Raw genomic sequence first — 20,847 nt, 5'->3', positions numbered from 1 at the left:
AATTCTAAGCCCTGGCTAGGCTGGCACTTTGCTGGGCATATAGGTCAGATGCAGTCAGGGACAGGTATGTAGTGAGAAGTATCTATCTGGATTTAGGTTGCAGAAGCTGATGAAGTGGCCTCAAACATAGCAAAAGGGGAGATGCCATTTTGTTTCCTGGCCAGGAGACTTCATGAAAGCATGCAACCCCTGGCTCTGCAAAAGAGATGCTGAGCCTGAACCTCAGGCTTCCACTATGCATACACACATATTAAGTCGACTTAAAGTAAGGCGACTTAACTAAATCAACTGAAGTTAAGCCACGTTGGAGCGTACACATGTACAGGTCCTTGACATGGTGGCAGCCATCTTGTGAGCTAGGTTGACTTGACTAATGCAACTCAAGATAATGCACCTCAGAGGTGAATTATCTTGCTCCACATTTTAGTCGACTCTGCTCCACATGTGTGTGTATGCTCTGAGAGTTAAGTTGACTTAAGAAAAGTTAGTCAGAAAGTTAGTACATGTGTACACAACCTAAGCTTCTAAAAACTGAAAGCTAAGCCAAGGGCCCCTCCCTACCAGCAGCCCAGGGATGGCCATGGATTGATACCATCAGGTGGCAACTTTACCTGGAAGGGAAAGATTTGCATTCCCACCAAGAAACCCCACCTATTTCTGGTGCTTATTACAGTTCCTTAAGGTTCTCATTTTATTGTTATCCCAGATTCCTACCTCTTATTTGACTGCTCATCTTTTCCTGGAATAAAAATGGCAATTTCACTTCATTGCCTGTTGGTCTTTGATTTTCTGCAATTATCATCATTTTTCACATCCTGGTGGTGGCTCTAGATGTTATTCCAATTGTGGCATAGCTTTCTCTGTGCAGTGAAGGCACTGTGCATAGGGCAGGCTGTCAGGAAGAGGGAAAAAGGGAATAACAGCTTGCACTGCTATTTCTGACAAGCTAGAGGAACTCTTACTGATCAGCAGCACCACTGAAAAAATTAGAATAAGGAATCCTGGGGTCTCCCCAGGAAGCAAGCTGGGTGGTGGGGAGGGGAAATCCTCCCCCACATGTACACAGAGATGTAAGTTCCCTGCCTGGCTGGAGCAGAGCCCAGATCTCCTGGATAGCCACAAGCTGGAGAGGGGAAAATCCTGCCTGGCCACAACTTCCCTGCACAAGGGCAGGGAACAAGGGATACCCTGACTGGGCACAGCACAGCCCAGGGTGTCCTGGGAAGCAGCAATTATGGGTGGGGGGATTTCCTCCCCTTCCCACTGCCCAGGAGACTTGAGGGCTCAGCTCCCTCAGGGGTGTCCTTGCTTGTCTGCTCTGTGCTCAACTGTGGGGGAGAAGGGGTTGTGCTGTTGGGTGCTGCTGGGTAGGGGGAAATGAACCTAGGACTCAGATCTATGCTGGGACAGGGGTTTCCTCCATGTTCTTTTTCACAGAAGTTTACACTGGAGATGGAGCAATGCACCCTGGGATGCTGGAGGACTGGAGATTGCTATCATGCAATGTATATTCCTTGCTACACGTGCAAATCATCTTCTTCTCATGTCTCTGCACCACATTTGACCATTTTGTTATGCATGTTTGTGCTCCTTTACTGTACTTTGAGAGATCATTCATTGTACATGTGCCTTCAAGCAGTGGGCATGCAGCAGGTGTTGCACAGTCCCATGCAAATTAAAGCTGCATAGCAACCAGCTATAAAGCTAGTACCTGTTTTTGAGGTCTGGTTGGAGCTTTTAATTGTGTGACAGGTACTTTGCATGTGTAGTAATTGCACAATTAACTTGCACAATACAACACTTGTGCACAACACAAATAATTGTTCAATTAATTGCATGCTCAGTTAAATGTACCATTAACCAGTTAATGACTTCACAACAACTGTAATGTGTAGAGGGCATCCTAGAATTGTAACATGTTGGGAATGAGTTTACGGGCCTGGCCACTAAGTGGTAGACATATGTCCTAAGGTTGGTCATCGTCCCCCTTGAGGGGAGGAATAAGAGGTCTTATCACACTTCAGGGATTTGGGATGCCCCAGGAGAGGACTACATTTGTGTTGTAGGAGTGTTGAGACCCTAGTTAGTCAGGGCCTTGCTGTACTGGATATAATGTAGGCAATTCCTTGCCTCAAAGTGGTTGCCATTTAAATAGACAAGAAAAAGGGTAAGAGGAAAACAAGTAAATTGACCTATTCAAGAATGCACGGTACACTAATGGTTGAGCTGGAAAAGGAACCCAGGTCTCCTGGCCCCCAGTCGAGTCCTGCTGTCCCTCTACCCAAAGGAATAATTAAAGGAGTTTAGGGAAAGGCACGTAGCAATATAAAAGCTCTATCACAAAGAGCATCTTGTGCCCTCCAACTCTCAGCATCTCCCCAAATCTTCAAGGCAAAGTTTAAGACCAAAAGCTGGGTCAGAAATGTAACCATGAGTATAAATGGGTTTCCAGGAGTTTAACTTCAAATAAGCATTTCTCAGATTTTTCAGATTGGCATTTTCTTGATAGAGCCACAATCCCAGCTCTTAGTACTAGCTTTACTTTCAGCTTCTCAATTTGTTGTTGCATCTCTTCCTGCCAAACTTTTTAAAGGAGTGGTAGGTATCATGTAAAATAATTAGAAAGTTGGGTGTAAAACACCAATAGACTTCTCTTGGGTGCAAGTCAGCAGAGCATGCAAGACACCTGTCAGGAGATGGGGAACAGACTAGAGGTAAAATATGAGGCCTTGTTGCCAGTAACCCTAAAATGTCCATGAAGCAAAAAGGCCAGGCCCTGTTGCATCTTCCATCCTGACCCAGAAGGTACAGTGCTAGCCTTTCTGCTACCCTGTATGGATTTTGGTCTAACTGCAGGATGAAAAAATTATGCAAACAGATTCAGCAATCATCATTTTTTTTACTCAAACCCAGCTTGAATTCACTCCATGGACATCTAGTGTTTAAATCTATTGGACCATTCCTAAATTCGGCCCCTTGGCGCATCTTTTCCTTTATCTCCATTGCTTTTGCTGCAAATTGCTGCTAACATTTCTCATCATCACTCCTTCCTCTAGCCCTTTATTTTCACTCATTGATGCTGACAGTGTTTTTATTGTACTGATACGGTGACATGTTCCTCTGAATCAATGCGCTTGTTTCTTGTTGGCTCCACCAACTTTTGTGGAATTGCAAGCTCAGGACAATGCAGAGGTCTCCACTGATATGTGAGAGACAGTGGTGTGAAACAAGTGTTTGTTTTTCCTGCTGCAGAGGAGGACAGGGTCGGCAGTCTGGTCCTATAGAGACGCAAGCACAAAAAAAAAAAAAGCAGCTTTCACTGCACATCTACACTCAAATTCTTCATCTTCAACAACATGCGTTTGGGCTGGTGAAAACTGCCAAAAGCTCCTCGCTACTCTTTGTTCAGAGATGGGCTAACATCAAAATCCCAAATCCCAGAACTAAAACAAAGTTTTGATTTACAGGTGTCCAATTATCTCTCTCCACTTAGTCACATGGCCAAGCCCAACATCTCAAAGTTTACTGTTCTTGTGTCGTGACAGCAGTCATTGGCTATTGACATCAAGTGTTTTGGTTACAAACCATGATATGAGCTTTAGAGGAACCTAAAGCAAATTCATAGCTGGCCCCTCTTTTCCCCCATAGGTGTGAGACAAGCCCACCAGATCCAAGTGGATCCTACGAAGATGGCTGAGGCATACAAGACCCAGACTCAGTCTGTTTTGTTCTCGCACTGGACCTAGACACTGCAGCTCAGGTTCCTCTGACATCCAGCTGAAAAGAATGGGCCTCATTAATAAAGAATTTATGAACTTGGGGCCTCAAATTAAAATCTCAAGTGACAAAGGGTATGAGTCGCACAAACAGAGTCTTGTTGATTTGGTCTTCTAAGGTGACTGATCTTGTTAGGAAGGGAATTGCAGAAGATTTCAAATGCAGAGACTATCCAGGCATATATGTCTCTTGTTTGGGTATATGGGTTAAGCTATTCCCCATCACCTCTTGGTGAATATTCCAGCTGATTACTACTGATGGCATCTCATTCCCCACAGCAGCTCCATTGTGAGGACAGCTGGCTGTGGTACTGCTCTGCTTTTGTCCCCAAACGTTGGTAATTTGATGAGAACGTTGTTTCCCATGCTATCCAGCTGAAGTTGTTGTGATGTGTGGTATGAGGCCACATTTCTCTTTGCTGTCCTCAGAAGGATTCGATTTGGAGCGAGCAAAATGATAGGAGACGTTGATCTGGTTTCTGTCTGTGCTGCACCGTCACGTGTATGGGAGACCCTTTTCCCTGATTCATAGGGAGCTGCCACTTCACTTCTCATTTCCAGTGTCTGAAATCACACAAGGCTAGACCTGACTGAGATGTTACCTATGTTCTCCCCACCCACAGATCCAAGGGAAAAGCTACCTAAGGCCTGCAAATATAGGTTTTTTGCTCTTAGCATAAAGCAGGTGTCTTTTTCAGTGGGGCTGCAGTGCATATGGTCCTTCTGGTTATTGGCAAGCTCAATACATGCAAACCAGGAGGGGATTAAAACTGATAAGAATTCTCCGCTACCACAGAGCTCTTCAGAACACAAGATTTTCATCAGTTCCAGCCAGTCAGACTGAAATTGCAGTCAGAAGGTCAGAAAGCTGCAAAAAAGAAAGAAAGAAAAGTGTGTATTATGTTTCCCATTATTTGACAACTAAAAAGGATATAAACAAAGACCACGGGCCACATGAGAATCTCTTTTACCCCAGCGTGCATACAGAATAACTCAATGAAAATCAATTTAATTACATAATTATATCAGGGAGAGAAGAATCAGGTTCTGGAGCATGTTTTCAAACACCTGCTGAAGCAGACTGCTCCCCTGAGGCTCTGGCTTGAAGGAAGCAGGCCTCGTTACACTATGCACAGGCCTATGCTATACTGTGCTGGTCAGTTAGAACACGCTGATGGAGTGAATGACCTCTCCCAGACTCCTTGGCCTTGAACAGTGGGTGTGTGCATTGGCTTTGACTTGCTGCTCATTAATTTTTGTGGCTGTGGTGACTTCCATGAGAACCAGGGGTGTAGGTTGTAGCTGTGTTGGCCCAAGGACTTAGGCAGACAAAGTTCTTTGGGTAAATCTGACCTCTTTTATTAGACCAACTCAAACAGTTGGAAAAATTCTTCTTAGCAAGCTTTCAGATCTAAATACCCTTCGTCAGACTGAGGAAGCATCTGCAGTTGGTGTGTGCTCTTTCTTGCTGGAAGGAATAGTAAAGAAGTGAGAGGCTGGGCTGGGCTGCATGCAAGACAGGCAGTCAGTGAAGATGTAAATTGAGGAGTCAGTGGGCAAGAGATGGGCGGGGGGCCGGGGTGGGAAAGGGGAATGAATGTAGCTGGTAAATAGTGAAGGGGTACCTGAGGACTCAGATGTCCATGTAGGTTATATATAATAGGTCACAAATCCAATGCATATATTTAGCCCATGATTTTTTGTATCCAGGAAGGTGTTGAAGTGAAGTTCGTAGGCTCGTCTATGAGAAGTGTTTTGTAAATTCCCTTTGAAGATTAGATCGGAGAGAGAGTAGTTTTCTTGTGAGAAATGTGTCCCCACAGGTAATTGGGTATTCTTGTCCTTAATAGATTTCCGGTGTGCATTCATCCTGGTGTGCAGTTGTTGTTTGGTCTCTCCCATGTATTTTCCATCAGGGTATTTGGTCCATTGGATGACATTTCATTTCTGGAGGTGCAGCTGTAGTTGAGCCACCCAGCTACCACATGAAGAATTGCTGCAGTACAGAAGAAAACCCCCCACGAATTGCACACCACTAGTTATGACATATCACTCCTCCCTCAAACCTGTATGGAAAATCCTCAAACAATTACAACTCATATTAGAAGGCAAATTAATTCTTAAAGACATCTGCCCAGAACCATCCATCCTATCCTTTAATCATGGACTAAATATAGACATTGGATTTATGACACATTATAACCTGCCTGACATCCGAGTCCACAGATACCTCTCCACTATTCACCAGTGGCATTCATTCCCCATCCCCACCCCCTGCCTGCCTCTCACCCACTGACTCCTCAATTCACATCTTCACTGACTGCCTGACTTGCATGCAGCTCTGGCTTCTTTACTATTCATTCCAGGCCGGCAGAGTGACACCAACTACAGATACTTCCTCAGCCTGACGAAGGGTATTTAGACCTGAAAGCTTGCTAAGAAGAACGTTTCCAACTGTTTGAGTTGGTCTAATAAAAGAAATCAGATTTTCCCAAAGAACCTTGTCTATCCATGAGAACCAAGCACTTCTTTGGTCTACACAAACTGAAGCTCATAACTCTAGTCATGTTGCAGGTGGGTGATGATCACACAGGGCATTTGTGATTGAACCTAGGCTTGAACCCCAAGACACAATATGTCTTCAGTTGGGTGGTTTGGTCTCATAACTGTACATCCAAATGCTTGCCATGATATTCACAGTGTGCCTCTTCCTAACTTATTTAAAGGGAAAGAAATAGGTGTGCAGAAGTTGTGGGTGTGACACCAGTCCGTAAGCCCTCTGAATGTGACCTATAAAACTAAGTCCAGTAGAGCAGAGTATTGGTACATGAGCAGAGCAGGGTACTGGCACATGAACAACACAGGGTACTTATGGGATATGACAAAGGATGTTGAATTCCTAATGTCACGACAACCCCATAGGCAGTCAGCAGAGAGTTCATTATCTCCGAATTCCCAGTAGATAGTTGCCCTCTGTGGAGAAGCTACGAAGGAGCATGCATAATACTCTTTCCAGGTGGGTTACAGGAAGAACACCACACTTTGCTGCACCTAGCCACTAGCCATTACACATTTCATCTCCAGCAATGCCCCGCACCTTTCTTTCCAAAGGAAAGTGAATTCCCCCACCACGTTGCAACTCATTGGCTGCACTGCTTTCATTAAGGATTAATTTGCATTATGAAAAAAATCACATCCCTTCTCACTCTCCTGCCTTGAAACAGCTACCAATACCATTTGTGGGCCAGATGATGATCAAGCCCTTGTTTAAAATCCAGTCACTGCGCTACACAATTTCAGCTCCTGCAGGATGCATTCTCCAGATTACCAGTCATGTGGAGAACTATTTCCTGTTATTTGTTCTAATATTATCTTCCATTAGTGACCCCTTTGTTCTTACATTACATATTATTTGTTTAGAACTGGAACTTGATGATGTGTACAAATAGATATTATATGCCCTGAAGACATTACAGAGATGGGGGCACTAGGGTTTCGGAAGATAAAGGGAATAAAGCAACTACCATAGCTCATCAAGCCAAGGTTTGCTTCATCTGATACCTTGGCTCCAACAATAGTTAACAGCAGCTGCTTCTGAAGGAGATGAAACCCATCCCACAGTAGGTAGTTAAGGAAAATTCTGCATCCAGGTGAGTTTCTCCTAACCCTATTAGTTAATTGCTAATTTATAACCCGGAGCAGAAGTGTTTATGTTCCTTGCTCACTGGGTGCTTCGTTATCTTAATCATTTCTGATTGATTAGATTTCTCTCCAATTCTTCTCCTTCCCAGGCTGCATAAATCCAAGATCACTTCAGACCTCTCATCACCCACTAGATTGTATTTACCTGAGATTAAAATAATCCAGAGATTTCTTAAGGGAAGACAAGTGGACTCTGTACTCTGGAGGCTTTTTTGGCATTGCTTCATTCATGCAGAACATGTGCTGCATATCTGATTTTTTATTTTATTTTTTTTTAAACAGAGGATTCAATCATACAAGCAAAATTATTCTATATACATTAGTCTCTAAGGGCTTCCCCCTCCCCCCCCACTCTCCTAATCCGCTTCGTGCAGTCAGATCCACCTACATCTCTTTTATGGGATCATCTCAGCTAGTGTTGAGGAGCTGTAGGCAAGGGGCAGAACTGGTTTTCTTTCAGTCATCATACATTGGCCTCTTCAGATTCCCCTCTGGTTCCCCACATACTTCTTTACCTTCACAAGTTTTGCAACATGTTTGTAACTCGCTTCTCATTGTTTATTTGCCCTGCTTCATTTCAGAGAGGTTTTGTTCTAGTTTCCGACTGCATGCATGCAAAAAATCAGCTGACATTTGATGCATTTGACAGATGCTTTTTTTTGTTAACTAATCTTTAAAAAGGCCTTACCATTTTCATGCTTAGGAAAGGTGCCCCATCAAGTCTTATATGAAATCACAGTGCTCATACAGAATACCCAGGAGACAACACAGCCTTTGGATGAGCTGGCACCTTCTTCTGGAGGATTTGGAGACTAGCCTAAATGCCGTGCCCTATTTTGTTTGTGGTTTTTCCCCTCGGAGAGGAAATGGTAGCAAATAGCACTAATGACACCCATGTCTGTCCACTGGGAACTGGGCTGAGAACCACCAAACTCATTTCACAGGAGCCCAAGAACAGCCAACAAATCCGATTCATTCTATATTACAAGCAAGTAATACGTGGTGACCTGGATCTTCAGAGATCCAAGTCTCAATATCATATCCCCAACTTATGAGCCAGACAATGCACACTTGGAGAACAGGAGCCTGCAGTATGTGTGCTCTGCCACTACTTCTGCTTACAGGCTGAAATCCAGCTCTTCATTTCAAATTTATTTTGATTGCTGTTGCCTTAGATTGCACTTAATATCTTGATCTTAATAGTGTTTTACAGAGGAAAAAAAGTGCCCTTGTGATGGGTGCTCTAAAAACGCTATTTTTATTGCTTAGAGTCATTAATTTGGGGTGAAATGTCACTGTTTTCTATTAGCATTCACACAGCTATTCAGGCTGAAAATAGCTCCTTATTGCCCATAGGACATTAAGGAACTTTTATTTTATTTTATTTTTTTAAAATGCATCAGATAAGAAATTTGCCATTTTTTTTTTAATTGTCTGGAGGAAAAATGCTGCTATATTTATAGCAAAATGATTATTTCCTGGTTCCAGGAGTGGCCTTTCCTTTTCTTACATAGAACATAGAAGTCTGGGGAGAAAAATGTTTTGCTTTCTCAGAAACCTGCGCTTCGGATAACTCAGCACTTTAAGATCGATGTTGTACAAGCCTTATTCTTTGAAACATAATTAAGCTCTGAAAAGCAGTGCATTGGTCATTCTGATGTCAAGGGAAACCAGAGATTTTTGTTAACTGAGTGCGTTCTACCTTATTTAATACATCAGCACCCCAGAAAACCTTCTGAGATTTTGGTCTTAAGGCTTTTCAGGGAAGGATGCCTCCTTTACTTTCTCCCCTGCACACCTTTACATCTTTTGAAGGCTGCAATAAGACATTGCCATGTATCTGCTGCATATTGGTCTAGACTGGAAAAAGTTCCCCCATCGAAATGTGGAAGTTGAGAATAAGTGAAGCAAAGAAAGGAATGCCTCATCCGAGCCCCAGCTCTTCTGAGTCAAAAGTTTATATCCAAAGTTTATCAGAGACCCTGATCACAGACACATGCTACAAAACCCCATTCAAGTCCCTACAAAACCCCACTGCAAGTCATAAAATAGCCAAAATGTTGCAGCAACAGCCTATATGCTGAAGCCTGAACACCTACCAAAGCCTAAAGTCCAGCTCCACTGAACCCAAGGGTTGGTCAAAGTCAGACTTTCCCTCCATGAAATCACAAAGACTCCTCAATTGCAAGCTTTCCCTAGTTAGCTTCCCTTAGTCAGCCTCCCTATTTCTTCTACAGTTAACCTGCTCCTCCATCCCAGAACAGAGCCATTCAAAGAAAGACAGAAAAAAAGGGTGGGCTAGATCTCTGTTTTATAGTCTCTGGAGCTGCATTAACTTACTGCAGCTGAATCCAACCAGAGACACCTTTCCCCTCTTGGCTTCGTCTCCCTGCCAATCTCAGGTGCAAGGGGAAGCACCTGGAGCCCCTTTCTGCTCTGTGACATTAACCCCCTCCTTGCCAAACCAGTGAATGAAATCTGCACAACCATCCTATCAAGCTGCTTTGTTTGTTTGTTAGTATTTTTTTTTTTGCCAACAGCTGACTTTTGATGCAAAAAAGCACTTCACCGGCCAGTTGCTAGTGTTTTGCAAGCACATCAACCTGGATGCAAATTGTAAGCCCAGGACAAGGTGTGACAGTGGGGAACTGAACTCTTTTCTCTCTTACTAGTGATCTGATTTAGGACATACTTGGGGGTAAGGATTCTCTGGGATTTCATGGAGGGAAAGTCTGGCTGATGTTTAAGTGACTTCTTGAAGGGCGCACAGGAGTGCGGTGACAGCAGGGAATTGAACTCAGAGCTTCTGTGGCTCAATCCAGTGATGTGATCCTATCTCATCAGCTAAACCATTCAGTTAAAAAATAAGCCACATTAAATAGTCCTGGCATGGGCAGTGGAGCTGCCAATTTTGCATGTTTGTAAGATGAAGACTGGTGACTTGAAAGCATGCCTATATGCCTGCGATGATCTTGATGCCTGGCTCAGGGTATTAATAAAACACCGCAAGAACCAGATGCAAAGTGCTTATGTCCTTTGGTGATCATTAAGTGATTTTTTTTTCCCCCCTGGTGTGTCTTGGTTTTGTCCTCTTATATGCTTATCTTGGTTGAATTAGCATAATCAGTGACTTGCAACTTGTACATACCGCGAGAGCATTTGAGCAAGTGTTATCAACCAGCAGCGCTTTCTGTTCAAGTTCAAAGCATCGTATGCAAAGCAGGGATTTAAACTTGCTGAATATGTAAAGATTGAACTCCAAGCCACTGTAGGTTTAGTAATTGCTTATTGTATTAGTTTAGATGCTAGCGCTGCATGTACTGTGCCTTACCCTGATTTTATTAAAATATAAAGATGAACTGCCAAATTAAGGCAAAAAAAGGGAAGATTATTATGACTTCAGGTGAAGAATAAACAGCAGGATTCCACAATTTTCCAGCCACCAGCAATATGGTTTCAATAAATATCTCCACTTATAAAAAAAATTAAATGAAAGGGAGAAGAGGCGAAAATGTGTAAATGCCAGCAGGCTCACTTCTAAATAACATGCTTTTCAAGTGTTTCCATCAGGCATCAGTAGCTTTCGAAGAAACAAAGGCCTCCTCTTCATGCAAATGTTGACTGCAGTCAGGATGGAGGGAAGAAAACTGCAAAACTCTGCTATTGGGTCCTCACTGGTTTGGAATAGATGTCGTTATTTATTGAAAGTTTTCCACTGGGCAGTGGCTCCTTTTGCAACCCAATATTTGTTCTTTTTTGGGGCTGACTTTAATGCTCACCAAGCACCCCGGTCCTCGGGGGTGGGCAAAGACAGTCTTTTTTTCCCAGGGTAAATCAAAAACCGAAGGCAATTTACAAATAAAATTCAGGTGGTGCATTTTGCAAATGAAAGATCGAAATGTCACACTGGGAAAATTAAAAAGAAATGTGTGAATTTGGAGCGCCTGTGAGCAGGAGAGGGAAAGGCTTAGGAGATTTGATTTGCTAAGTGCTGCCTGGAGAAAGGAATTGCTAGGAGGGAGAGCTGTGTTTTCATTAAAATTACAAAACAAAAATCATTCTCCAAATCCTGATTACGGGGCCCCTGACTTTGACCCCTATTTTATTTTTAATACTCTTAGAAAAATAATAAATAAAGTGCACTCCGATAGCGAAACCTCTGTTGCGGCAGCGTCAGCATTCAATTTGCATGTAAATACCTGGTCTGACTGTTTGCGGTGGGCTAGCATGCTACAGACTTTGGGGAGAGCGAGGAGGAGACGACGAGGGAGAGTCTGAACGCTACAAATGAGATGAAGCACCTGAGTTCCCAGAAGATTATAATTGGAGTTGGGAGTCTGCTTCCTGCTTATTCCTTTAAAAACCTCCTTCCCACAAGGGCTGTTGCAATTTCCAATGAGCAAGTCGGTATCCTCCCTGTAAGCCAGGTGCTCAAATCAACACGTTCTGCCACAATTTAAAGAGAGCCAGTGATTTAGGCAAGGTTGCATAGGGGGTGCGAGGCAGAATGCATAATTACAGTCTATCCGGGTCCCAGTTCTGTACCTGCGCCACCAACTCAGCTTTAAAATAGTGAAGCTGCAGTTCTGTGGGTGGTTGCTGTTATGATGCACTCCTACTTCTTCCTGCTATTTCATGGGATGCTCTTGATGTTGTCTTGTTGCATGAACACCTTGGGTTAATAAGAGAAGTTGACTGCCCATAGGAAAAAAGCACCACGGCTCCGGATAGTTTTGCATCTGGCCACCCATAAGAAACCATGCCAGAAACCATTCCCTTTAATATTCAACCTCCAGCCACAGACTGCAGCAGACAAGAAAATGTCTCCGTTTATAAATCTAAATGTGGGATTCTTGGACAAAAGGCAGCTGAGTTCATTTAAGGAGGGGATTGGAGTAGGGAAGCAGACAAGTTAGGATGTTACAATGCTACTACGATCTTGATACATTGGGAAAATGAAATAAAGAGAATGAAATTCAATAGGGACAAGTGCAAAGTGCTACCCTGAGGGAGGAAAATCCAATGCAGGAATACAAACCTGGGCAATGACTGCCTCGGCTGAAGAACTGCAGAAAAGAACAGTAGATAGTAGACTGCAAGCTGATATACCATGATACTATGATTACCATGATATAAAATAATAATGAATGAACCCAAATCTCCTGAGCTCTTATGGGTGATAGTAGACTGCAAGCTGAATATGAGTCCAAAAATCTATATAAAGATAATCTGAGCCCCCAGAAAGATCATTTTAATACCGGACTGTGTCCTATGGCAGCCAGGGAAGTGACTCTCCTGCTCTGTTCAGCGCTGATGAGGCATCCCCTAGAGTTCTGCATCCAGTTTTGGGCACCGCATTTCAGGAAAGCTTTGGACAAACTAGAAAGAGTCCAAAGGAGAGCAACAATCATGATTAGAAGTCTAGAAAACACGCCATATGAGAAAAGGTTTGGAAGAATTAGGAGTACTTCGAGAACAGAAGGCTGAACGGGGATTCAGTAACAGTTCTTCAGTGCAGAAAGAGTTGTTTAAAGAGGAAGGCAATTAATTTTCTCTTTGTCCACAAAGTCCAAGACGTGAGGTAATGGGCTTAAATTGCAACATGGGATATTTAGGTTAGACACTAGGAAGAATTGCTAACTCTGAGGATGGTTAAGCACAGCAGCAGATGAAACAGAGAGGATGTGGCATTGCCATCATTTAAAGTTTCTGAGTGAGGGTTAAAAAAGCATCTGTCTGGGATGTTTTAAGCAGGCTCTGTAAGGTAAAACTATGTATTTTATTGGACCAATGTCTATGCCTGAGAGATGACTTAGATAGAGATCCTGCATAGAGTTGGGGGTACAACTAGATGACTTCCTGAGGTCCCGTCAAGCTCCGAATGCTGCGATTCTTTGAAAATGCAGATTCCACATGTTGGGATGTCTTGAGTTAGCCTGAACTGAGACTTGCCAGAAGATGGCAAACCTTCAGGTAATATAGACAAGTACTGACCTTTTCTGGCTGCAAAATACTTTCCTCTTATGTCATACTGCATTTCTCTTGTTAAAGTTAAACAATACTTTGAGGCTGTTTGGTGTCAAGGTAATCCACTGGTCCCATGTCTAGAAAGGCAAGAACTGGAGGTTACTGTCTCCAGGTAGACCAGCTAGGTGTGCACGATCGGTGCACTTGTAGCCTGGGATATAACCCAAGAGAGGAAGAATTCCTGTTTCTACCTCAAGAAGGACATGACTTCAGGTCTGGGGTAGAGCACTCAAAGATGCTGAGAAAGACTAAGAGGTGCAGTTAGACTTGGAAGTGTAGCAATCATGGAACAAAGCCATTTTCTTGTCGACAAGGGTAGCTTATTTTCCAGATGACAACCTAGAGATGAACTTCTATCCTGCCAAAGCTTCTCTTAGCTGTGTGGATCCCAAATGCCCCCATTTTTAACTCAAAAGTTCTTATCTTGCAAAACAGCCGTGCCCAGAATCCCATGGATTTCACCCAGACTGGTCATCAGGCAATGGGATTCAAGAGGGAAGTCGGCTCCACAGCAGTGATTTTCAGCCTTTTTTCATTTGCAGACTCCTAAAAAAATATGAATGGAAGTGTGGACCCCCATGGAAATTTTGAATACAGGTGCAGACCTCTTTGAATTGCAAGTGTGGGTATTTACATACTTTCATGCACCCTTTAGACCAAATGCAGCCCATGGGCTGGATGCAGCCCTCCAGGCCATTCTATCTGGCCCATGGGCCCCCTAAAAAATTTAGAAAATGAATACTTATCTGCCCCTGGCTGCCTGTCATGTGGCCCACGATGGCTTGCCAAAACTCAGTAAGCGGCCCTCCACCCGAAATAATTGCCCACCCCTGCTTTAGAAATAGTCCGTGGATCCCAGGGGTCTGTGGCCCACAGGTTGAAAACCAGTGCTGTAAGGAAAGTGGGCGCACACAGTTTTCTTTGGACACCCAAGACAAATGTATAAAACTCCTTGTGGGACATAGAGTGCCAGAGCATTGTTTGAGTATTTGGAAGAGCTTCACTGTGACCTGTGGGTACGTAAGGGAGCATGTTGTGGAATCAAGGAGTCTATGACTATGCCTGGATGATGGGATGTTAGGTGCTAAGGCCTGTACCTGAGGTTGATTTAATAGATGATTTTCATTTCTTGCATTGGTAAGATATGCACTGCAGCAGCCTTGACGGCAAGTTAATGACATGTGTGGTAAGAAGTCTATGCCCGATGTTCATCATGTGAACACTGCCAGGAACGGTTATAACTGAAAATTGAATCAGCAAATAGCAGGTTATTCCTGTATCCTAATGCAAATTTTGAAAGCACGTCGCAAGATCAGAATGCGCAACAGATGATTTCATCATTTACCCACGGAGAAGTTTGCTCACAGTGCTGGTAAATCCTCTCTTCCGACAAACGTTGTAACTGTGTTTGATTCCTTATTCATTGTGCTTGCTCAGTATACCACTGTTTCAAGATCTACACCAGTGTGTATATATATCTACGTTTTCAGGCCCGCTGTAAAAAGCAATTAATTTATTTAAGGGAAAGCCCAGGCTGTTTTGTTCATTAGTGGAAACTCTTAAGTCCATTTGTGTGGGCTTGTGTTTCACCAGGTGTAATGGCTCGTGGGTCAATCTGGAAGACTTTGGAGTTTGGCTTTGGTTTGGAGGCGCAGACAAAACTTTCCTGAATGATTTTCTGAACTATGCTAGTTGTTTAAATTTTCAAAACTAGGAAAAGCTTCCTGAAACGTCTTCCCCCATTTGATACAGAACTACAACACAGTAAACCAAAAGCAATTGCAGCATAAGACCATGTTACGTTTTGTGACTTAATGGTCTTCCTCTTCTACTGTTGTGTTCCTAGGGCAAGACTGCCTTTATGGACAGATTAGATGTTGAAGATTACACAGATTTTTCAAGATCATCTTTTTCACCTACACATGAAATGAATACCAGTAACCATAGCACTCAACATGTGTATATAGTTTCATAGTTTCATAGATGTTAGGGTCTGGAAGGGACCTTACAAGATCATCGGGTCCAGCCCCCCTGCAGTTCTCATGTGATAAGCCAATATTGCCATCCAAAAAACAAAACAAAGCAAATAAACCTGTTAATGATTAATATTTCCTACCTTGTCTGGAAGGAAGATGCATCATTTTATTTTCTTTTATTTAAAAAAAAAAATCCTTGGTTTTCATGGCTAATTCAAAATAAACCAACACTTGCTAACGTGTGAAGGCCATTCGTCTTTCCTTCTGTTTATTATTACTTGTGCTACAATAGTGCCTAAAAAACCTGGCTGAGTTTAGAGACCTATTGTGCTAAATGTACAAGTAGTGGGAAACACGGGGCTTAGGACTCGCGAGAAATGGATTGTATTCCTGTCTTTGCCAATGGTCTGCTAAGTAAGGTGAAACAAGTCCCTTCAGTGCTTTGCTCTTTGGAGGATAATACTGACTTCCAAAGTAAAGTGCTTGGAGATTTACTGATGAGCAGGGCTGTGCAAATGAGAGGTATTATTATGATTAAAAAGTATAATCTAAGCAGGTAAGGCAGGAAAAAGATGTCTTATTATCTCCTTTTTAACAGATATGGAAAGGAGGCACAGCCATTAATTAATTGACATGTGCAGAGGCAGAGAGGAAGTCAGGCCTAGAGCTGGGATTGGAAACTCCTTGGACCATCGTCTTGTTGTGCGGGTGTTCAGCACTATTTACAGAGGAGTTGTAATCTATTGACTGGGGCTCCTGGGCATTACCATGATATAAAATAATAATGACTGAACCCAAATCTCCTGAGCCCTTATCTATGGGTTTAACCACAATGGACCCTTCCCCTTCTCTGAGATACTGCTAGGAAGAGCTAAAAAAGTTAGGTCTTTGGAAGTGGATGGTTATGCAATCAATCCAATGACGCTAGCCTCCATACTATTTTTACTGTTCCCCCTGCCAGTGGGGAAGATACAAATTCCCGGTGCATCTCATCAGCCTTTTTTTTTTTTTTAACTCAAATGAAATGTTGCAAGGTTTTTTCTGTTTTATCTTGATAAAAGACATTTCTCCCAAGCGTGGAAGCAGGCCCTCTCTTCCTGCTCAAAGCCATCTGTTGCTGACAGCTCTACCTGCCTAGATGATTATTTTTCTTTCTGGCTCCTCTTCTTTTCTGGAAAGAAAAGTCAGCTCCCTTTAGTGTAGTAAAAAATAGGTTATTTCCCCCATTTACAAAGAGAATATGTTGTCTGTAAAGCTAAAGTAAGTGGGAACCCACGTCTGATCTGCAATCAGCAAGCGTTTCTATTCTAGACGCAGTGAAAACTGCTTTACATTGAACCACGATGCAACTGACAGTAAAATAGATTGAAAGTCTGTAATTTTTCCAGTGCTTTGCAGCACACTAGCTACAATACCACGGAAGCTCCTTTGGGGATGATGTTTCTAGCTAACAAAACTTATTTCACCGTGCATTAAATTCTGGTCCCACAGGAGCACAGGACTGGAAGTAATCTCCCTGGCCATCCAGTCCAGACCCTTATGTTTGCAGACAAACATTTGTCCACAAGCAAAACTAAACTGAGTAAAGACTAAGTCCAATGGATTTGTTTTCAGGTCATAGTTTGGCTCGAATCTTGCCACTGAATTGCAAGTGGTGTCCAAAGCCAACATGTAGGCAGTTGGGAGTGATACAGTTTAGGGGCAAAAGTTTCTTTCTGTCTGTATTTGCCCTGGCAGATTTGAATTGTGCATGGGTGTTTGAAAATCTAGTAATTTCCCATTCGTATTTTTGTTCTACCTTACTTTCAGGGGAGGATGAGGAAAAAGCATAACAAAAACTACTCATATTTCCAACTCATGTGGAATCAGGGGCTATTGGAAATCTTAACAGATGGCCTGGCTTCGTCTAATTTGTAGGCCTATTGGTAACAGAGTTTGTGAAACATGAGAATTTTCATCCCATGGGAAATTCTGAGATTTAAAAACTTGTTTTCATCCCAAATCAAGTGGGAATCTGAGTATTTTTTTACATAAATTATGCCAAATATATTCTGATGTTATTGAAATATTTCATTTTGACCTTGTGCTGCATTCTTTTCATATTCAATGCTAAATGTGTTGAAATGTTTGAAATGGAACATTTTGACCTTATCAAAATGAAATGTTTCAAGAATTTTGTGTAACAACATTTCAAGAAAATTAATGCATTCCTGTGAGCAAATTTTGTTGGATTAGATAGAAAACTATTCTGGCAGAAAGATTTCAATCAATCCTTATTTCTAGGCCAGAACTGTGTTTAGGTGGCTCAGAAAGCCAAACATTTCAAGACACAGACCCATCTTTCTATTTATCTTTATGGTAAGCATAATACAGATAAGTCTGTTCCTCCACATAACCTTTCCCTGTCCAGCACAGGGAAGCAGAAACAGTCCCATGGTCCCAGGCCAGAAGCTTTTGCTCTGGGCCTTGCTGCTGGGTCCTGCCGCCGGCTTCCCCTGAGCCCTACTGCCCCTGGCTCCTGTCATCTTTGACAGGCAGCCAGGAACAAATAAATATTAATTTTCTAAATTTTTTAGGAGCCCCGTGGGCCAGACAGAATGGCCTTGTGGGCCGGATCCAGTCCCTGGACTGCATTTTGCCCACCTCTGAGTTAGAAGTAATTAGGAGGCCACAATAAGCCTGTTTAAACACTGCTACATTGTTGAAAACCTACTGCCAGCTATCTGAAGTGTTGTTTCAGAAGTGGTAATGGGTACAATTGACCTGAGTGCTAATGACCATCTCAGCCAATGTACTGGGGGCAGGGAGGGGCAAGGGGGCTTAGTCATAGGTGAGGTGTTGTTGGCATGTTTGATTTTGTAAAGGTGTTACTTTGTTGCCTGATACTTTGTGCCTTTGATGTGTTGCAAAAACCCAATTAAGTTTCCCTTGTGGGGATTGATAGTTGCAATGTTTATCTGCCGAGTTCCTAAGGACTGTTTTTCCTAAAAGCAATGCCATATATACATGCTAATTAAAACAGTTTAAATTGCCTGGTTCAGACTGCCCTAGTCTGCATTAACTTCAATCCTCATTCAGTGAGGATTAGTTCATTCGGACTGGAGCTAATTTTAATTTGGACGACAGACAACTGGGCATTTTTACACGTGTTCACAATGCAGCATCGGGCACTTTTAATTAGTGAGCTGTGCTAATTATAAGTGCCCTGTGCTGCATTGGGTGCAGTGCAGGTGTATAAGTGGTGCAGCACACATCAGCACTGAGAAAATGGTGGCGGTGTGCTTTGATCTAAAGCACATCACGTGTTTTAGTTCAAAGCCCCCCCCCCACCATTGTCTCAGTGCTGACGCATGCTGTGCTGCTTATATACCTGTACCCAACACAGCACTGGACACACCAATTTGCATGCTCCAGCAGACTCACCACCTGTGTGTAAGTCCCCCATATGTATATAGTGACGGCTGTAGTCCAGATGTAACTGAAATGTAATATCTATCATTGGCCAACAGAAAAAATGTCTGTCAATACTTTTAACTTAAGTAAAATCAAGAACTGCAAGAAATCTTGTCTTAAAGGCTATAAGGCTTGAGGTCAGTATCCAAGTGTTGGGTTCTTATCCATGCTATATGTTGAAGTTTCAATGGTTGGAACCCAGATGTTCAGGTATGGGGATGCCATGCAGGGCATGAATGGTTGATAACTAGATAGATACATAGAAGTTAATGAGTTTCACCCATTGCTACTTGTTGTGGTCTGTTAGCAGTGCAGTGCCAAAAGTAATCTCTAGCAGCTCAGTTGATCCATTAGAGGTGCTGTTCTGCTGACCAGGTTCTTTGGCTCATTGAATGCTAACCATTGGTCACCCTTCCCTCTGAACTCAGATTCCTGTAGTTTAAATGTAGGAAACATAAAACAAGATGCATTATACTATTTCATGTATCTCTATGTCTTTCATGCAGAAGCTTCTGCAGTTGGCAATACAGCATGTTGGTCAACATTTAACTACCATTAGGAGGAATATTTGGATATTATAGACATTAGAGAACTGCATGTTTGGATTTTTGTTAGGAGGATTCAAAACTTTCCCTTCTCGGTAAACATTTTGGAAGCACACTCTCAATTTAGCCTGGATTAGGCCCAGAATTTAAATACGAATAAAAGCATCAATATGATTTTAAAAAAAAATCTTACTTCAGATTTTTAATATGCTCCAAGCAGTGTTGCATTTCTGTGAAGAGCAGAGACTCTTGTAAACTACTGAGAACCAGGAAATAAAAATGATTAGAAACAGAAAGTGAAATGAAATATTTGCCCAAATGAACACAAATTCCAACAGTTGAAACTCTGAGACAGATCAGCCCATCAGTAAGTGGAAAAAGTCATGCTAGTTGCATCATCCATGCAGAACAAAGTAACAAAATGAGATGAAAAACATAAACTGGAAACAATAAATCAGATTGAAAAAAAATCTTCATTTTTTATCGTCTCAGGTGTTCGCTCAGGCAAGGAGGGAAAAAGCCCTCTCTAAATCTAGAAAATGATGTTTTTTCCCACCTTGACAGAAGACTTGTAATAATGTTAAATGACAAGAATCCTCAACTTTTCTCTGAAAAGCTCATTTTCTACAAACAGTCCAGAGATTGCTCATGATGTCTTGTTCAATTTGAATTAAGTTCATGAATGAAAAAAAAGGAGAATCACTCAAGATTACCCATTAGTGTCTCTTTCACCAGGAGGATTTATGTTAGAATAGCATGATGATTTTCACTCCTTAGGTCCTTTTGAATATTTATTTTTCAAAACTGTGGCATACAAGATCTACTTCTAACCCTTGTGAACAAGAAATGACTCTGTTCTGGGGGAAAAAAAAAGGGATGCGTCTCCAACCTCTCCAGGTGGAAAATAATCTTAAATTGAATTTTACAAGTCACTGTGGTTTTATTAACACTGATAAAATAAAATAGAAAAAAGAGAGAGAGAAAAGAAATTCAAAATCAATCTTATTTTAGTGGAGACTGCTCAGTGACTTGCATAAAATAAAATTAATCTTATTTTGGAACAACAGGAAGTACATAATAGAAAATAAGGTTAAGATTGATTCTGAAGTTAGACAGCTTTGTTGCTGGGCTGCTTATACACAAAGGAGGGAAAAATATTCAGCTCATCTCAGATAAATTATTAATCTATTTTTTTTCTTAGGATGTTGTTAATGTTTGTGGCATAAAAGGAAAAGATCAAAGCATGAGTCTAGTCAGCAGCCTAGTCGTGGTATGAAATCATCTACCCTTAAAATAAATGTGTTTTTTATTAGTAGGCTGTTTATGTTGCAAAAATAAGATGTATTTCTCTTTTCCAGCCTAAGCCTT

Source organism: Alligator sinensis, unplaced genomic scaffold, assembly GCF_000455745.1.
Source record: "Alligator sinensis unplaced genomic scaffold, ASM45574v1 scaffold559_1, whole genome shotgun sequence".
NCBI classification, from domain to species: Eukaryota; Metazoa; Chordata; order Crocodylia; family Alligatoridae; genus Alligator; species Alligator sinensis.
This window is presented reverse-complemented; position numbering follows the sequence as displayed.